Here is a 5,937-nt window from a genome sequence, read left to right as displayed (position 1 = left end):
TAATTCTTTAACTTAGCTGAACTTATTAGTTCTGACAGGGATTAGTGCGTGTGTGTGTGTGTGTGTGTGTGTATGTGCATTATAACCTTCCTTCCTTCATTCCTTCCTTCCTTCCTGACCTCCTTCCTTCCTTTCTTCTTCACTCCCTCCCTCAATCCCTTCCTCCCTCGTGTGTGTGTGTGTGTGTGTGTGTGTGTGTGTGTGTGTGTGCATTATAACCTTCCTTCCTTCATTCCTTCCTTCCTTCCCGACCTCCTTCCTTCCTTTCTTCTTCCCTCCCTCCCTCAATCCCTTCCTCCTTGTATGTGTCCCTTCTCTCTATAAAGAATATCATTATGGAATATGGGCTGACCTGGACCCACTGTCCTTCTGTCCCAGCCTCCTGAGTGCTAAGATTGGAAGTGCATGCCACCATGCTCATTCTGTATGATTTTCTTCATACAAAGCATAAAGATTACTCCCATTAATCTTGATGAATTTCTTACCTTTTTGATGCCTTTTATTTATTTTTTAAAAATTTATTTTTTATTTTATGTGTATAAGTGTTTCACCTGCACCCATAAGTGCACCTATGTCATGCAATGCCCACAGAGAACAAAAGAGGTCATGAATCCCCTGGAACTGGAGTTTTGCACAATTGTCAGTCTTCGTGTGGGTGCTGGGAACCAAACCTAGGTTCTCTGCAAGAGTAGCCAATGGTCTAATCTCTGATTCATCTCTCCAGCCCCCAAAGTAATATTTTTTTGAGACAGCATCTCACTCAGTAGCCTAGACTAAGTGGCCCAGGACTCATGACAGCGTTCTTGCTTCAGCCTCACAAGAACTGTGATTACAGGTATGAGCCACAATGACAGGTGAGAATATTTTTACTGTGAATGGGATTTCTAAATGGGGGGAGACATTCCAACATACATGTATTCTCTTTAAGCTCAGGAAGTAAATAATCCAAAAGTTTAACGAAGTTCATGAAACTGACCAGATTCAGTAAGTCCATCCCTCTGTAAGCATATACTAGTAAGGACTACTGAGGGACACTCTATGTGGAGTTGAGCTGTCAGAAGAGGCTGAGACCAGCTGTACTGTCTGAAAAAGATACTCTCCAACCTGTTGAGCTGCCTGCACGTTGTGCAGTGGAGTCTCAGTTTTGTGAGCCACTTATCATGCAGGGGTGGGCTCTGCTCCTGTACCTGTCTTTGAATCATTTCTGCTACTTTGAGTAACTCCGTACCCATGCTCCTGTAAGTAACCATAATAAAATTCATTGGTTCATCAAGTTGGACTTTGATAATGTCCTGACTTTGGTCTGTTTTCAGATCCATATCTGATGTAAGTAGATGCTTCTTCATGTCTCACCAGGATTAGAGTCACACAAGGATAAAAGCCAGTATATGAATTCATTGCAGGACCTGAAGAGGAGAGTCAGCATTGTAAAGGAAAGAATCAGCAAAATGACTGAAAAAATTCATCCATATTAATGTAAAAATAAGGAACATGTAAGAAAATTTCAAAAATGAAATTGGTATTTTGAAAAAAAAAAAGATAAACAGATATTTTGGGAATGAAAAACCCAATGAACTAAGTTAAAAAATACGAACACTCTCACAATCATTAGCAAAGAATTGGTCAAAAAAAAGAGAAACTCTATTAAGGATGGAGGATAAGGTTGATAAAATACTACAAACAACATTAATAAGAAAACATAAATAAATAAACATGACTGCAAATTCCAGAAACACTGGGAAACAGGAGATGAGGCTTGAGAATACATGGAGTATAAGAAACCAAAGTAAAATCTAAAGACGTAAAAGATTTAGTTAATGTCATAATAGCAGAAAAATTCCCCAAGTCTTGAGAAGGAAACAGACTTCTAAACACAAGGAACATTTAGAGCCCCAAGTACAGATGACCAAGGAAGAAACATGCCACAATATATTACAAATAATATTTCACAAATATAAAGCAAAGTAACATTACCAAAGCCTATTAAAGAAAAAAATGATAATTCAGATACAAAGGCAAACACTTCAAATCTCACATCAGTAACCCTAAGAGGTAGGAAATTATGGAACAGCATGATAAAAGTTCTAACAGCAAATAATTGACAATCAATATTTCTATATCAAGCAAAGCTACCTTTTTCAATTAATGGAATAATAAGGACTTTAAAGAGAAACCTATGCTAAAATAGCTCATGACTTCTAGCCAGTTCTGCAGATGATTCATAAAGAAATTCTATATACAGATACACAAGGAGAGTCAATCACCAGAACCCAGATTAAGATGATCAAACTTCCAGCATGGATAGAGGAAGACTTACAAGTCCCACTCTAGGATAAGGAGCTATTTGGAGCTGATGATGACTGAGGGAGGGATAGTCATTTTTCCTTGGGGTATTGGCCACTGAAAGTTACCCACTCACTAGTGGATAGCTCCACAGGCATGTGCATATGCCTGACATACAATGGGTTGTTGAAGAAGGTGGAAAAGAGTAGGAAGAAGAGTACATGAGGGGGTGCAGAAGATCTGGAGGGGATAGGTGAGGTGGTGGATAGATGATTATAACATGTTATTTACATATGAAACTGAGTAAATAAAACATTGAAAATAGCATAACAAAAAGCCTACTTATAAATAAATGCATTCAATGAACAAATAATTTATATTAAAAATGAACTTCATGTAATAATAGGTGATCAAAGACAATCTAGGAAGGAATCCATTATGCAGAACACAGTAAACCAGCAAACACCTCATACCAGGAGGGGAGACTGTCAACAACAATTATCCAAACATCCAGAAAATCAACTTAAAAGGTCATATGCTTAAAAGGAGGCCAAAGCCAAATATTTACACAGCTAGTTATGGCAGTTTTATTGAACATGCTACTAAAGTTAAAGCAATAAAAGAGAAATAGAAAAAAAAACACATTCAGGAAAATGTTTCAACACTATCTTTTTTCATATTTACTTAATTTTTGTCTCTATCGCCTTCTCAATTGTTCTCTTTCCTTTTCTGTCTGTATATGCATATGTCTATGTGTCTGCGTGTGCATGTGTGCATATGTGCATGTGTGCATTAGTGTGTGTGTGTGTGTGTGTGTGTGTGTGTGTGAGTGTATGCTCAAAGGCGTGTGGTGATGTACAGTCCTGCAACTGTGTGCATGTGTGGAGACCCACAAGACAGTATCGCATCCCAATGGAACTGGAGTCACATGTCTTGGTTTGTAATGTGAGAGCTCTTAACTTCTGAGCCATTTTCTGTCCAAAAAATATGTTTTAAAAGACCATATCAGTACAGTGAAGTTACAGCTGAGAGAATGAGAGGATATTAATAACTCATTAATTTAAATTATTGATTCCAAGAATATATGTAGAACACATAAATTAAGCAAATAAAATCAAATTCAGCAACAGAACAAACAATCCAATTCAAAATTAATCACATGGTTTCAGCAGACATATCTCATGGAAGATGTACAAATGGTCAAGAAGCTCAGGAAAAGATGATCTGTATCACTGATCAATAGGGAAATGCAGTAAACTGCAATGAGATGACCACATCAAATCCACTGTAGTCCTAAGCAGTAATCACCTTACACATGTAAACTAAAAAATAGATGCTGAAAATAGCTGATTGTAGGGGTGTCTAGACATTAAAAGTCTTATATACTCTTAGAGGAATAAAGTGCTATATATGTATGATGTGCATACAGTTATGACAACTCCTGAAAATATACACGAATGATATCCACATGAAACAGCAATTCCAGACCTGGATATATTGCAAAAAGTAGAAAGAGGAATTCATAGTCATATTGGTAAAAACGTAATCAAAATTCTATCACTTTCAGTATATCAAAGGTAGAAGCAACCAAAGCATCATTCAATAACTAATCAAATTGTGATGCATTTTGTAGCCATAAAAGCAGGCATTTTATTGTACAATATAGATGAATTCTATAGTTATTAAATTAATGATAATTCTATAGCCACAAAAGAAAATTTCTGTAAATTGATTCAGGCAAGATACATATGATAGACATTCATACTGACAGAAATGATAGTGTTGACTTGTCGTGAATGGGAAGGAAAGAGAGGGAAGAAATGAATGAATCAAAGGTACAAAACTGGAAAAATTTCATCAGTAGACCAATGACAATGGTCATAAAAGTCAATGTATTACATAAAACTGGAATATATATCTAAAGGATGTAAGATGGTAAATTTATTAAGTAATTGTAAGCTATGTGTGGTGGCACATACCTAGACCCTAAGTGCTAGAGAAGTTGAGGCAGCAAGATTTTGAATTCAAAGCAAACTTAAATCATAGAAAGATCATGAGTTCAAAAGCAAATCATCACCCCCACAAAAAGGAAAAAAGAGAAAATAATACAGAAAAATTAAAGGAAAAATAAGAAAAATTATAGTATTTGAATATTTTTATAATGAAAGATTTATCAAGCATGTTGAAAGGCTTGAGAAAATGTAATTACATAGGATGAAACACTAACCACAACTTCTTACTACCTCATTTATATAAGCATGGTAAAGTCTGCACCATGGGTGGCACAGTGACTTTGCTTCCCCTACAGAATTCACATGTTGACCTGTGTAAGTTATGAATCTAGTCACACATATGAGTAATAAAGCTATAAAATATGAACTATAAAAGATACCTTCTGGTAGTTTAGTATTCTAGTTTTGTTCACAGCAGTACTTTGATGTATTAAAACAGTGGTTCTCGCACTATTTTTTCAAAACATACACTAATAATTAGAGAAATGCAAATTAAAACCACTTTAAGATTTCATCTTACCCCAGTCAGACTGTTTAAGATCAAGAGAACAAATGATACCAAACGTTGGAGAGGATGTGGGGAAAGGGGAACACTCATCTACTGTTGGTGGGGCTGCGAACTTGTTCAACCCCTATGGAAAGCATGTGGAGAACTCTTCAAAAACTACAAATGAACCTACCATTTGACCCAGTTATACCACTCCTTGGCATATACCCCAAAATTCATTCTATTACAGAGACACTTGTACATCCGTGTTTGTTGCTGCTCTTTTCACAATAGCTAAGAGATGGAATCAACCTAAGTGTCCCTCAATTGATGAGTGGATAATGAAAATGTGGTTCATTTATACGATAAAATTTGTAGGTAAATGGAGGGAACTAGAAACTGTTATATTAAGTGAAGTAACAGAGTCTCAGAAAAAAAAATCCGTGTATGTTCTCCCTCACATGTGGATCCTAGAACCAAACCCTGATAAGTGAGTATGTATCCAGACATAACCACAGGAACCAGGATAATGGAAAGGAACCAGGGGAGGTAAAGAAAAAGAACGTGAAAGAGAAGAACAGAAGGAAACAGGCCTTAATAAGGGAGATATGGATAAAAACTGGGTTAGTTTAAAGTAGGTGGAGGGAAGGGTATACATGGAACCTAGGGGATAAAGGGAAAGAAGGAGCTCAAGAGAGGTAGGACCATAGTAGAAGGGTATTATTAAGGGAGAAAGGGGGAAATGGGGGCACTTTATGTGGGGGAACCATGGTAGAGGGGTGAGACAATGTGAGAGATAAATAATGTCTAGCTAGTTTTGAAAACAAGAGGGAACCATATTACTCCTACAACCTACTGACAAATTATACATACCAGATCAAGAAATATATGTCTCAGTAAGGTTTATCTGAGAATAATTGGTCTTTGAACAAGATTTATCTGCATGGTACACAGTAATTAAAAGTACTAGACTGGTGGAAATAACCTTCTTTGATGTTTAACAGACATACTTTGAGGTATATAATAATTTGTTCAGAGGGACATAAAGGACAATTTTTGCTCCTTGCCTTCCTAGGTCGACCTGTTCCAGGGGACTATGAGCATCTCTCAAAATGTCGTGTAATTGTGGTGGGTCACCTGTCTTCTTGATCAAGG

The sequence above is a fragment of the Nannospalax galili genome, unplaced genomic scaffold (genome assembly GCF_000622305.1).
Source record: "Nannospalax galili isolate Female #2095 unplaced genomic scaffold, S.galili_v1.0 scaffold881, whole genome shotgun sequence".
Classification (NCBI taxonomy): domain Eukaryota; kingdom Metazoa; phylum Chordata; class Mammalia; order Rodentia; family Spalacidae; genus Nannospalax; species Nannospalax galili.
Note: the sequence above shows the minus strand (reverse complement) of the source record.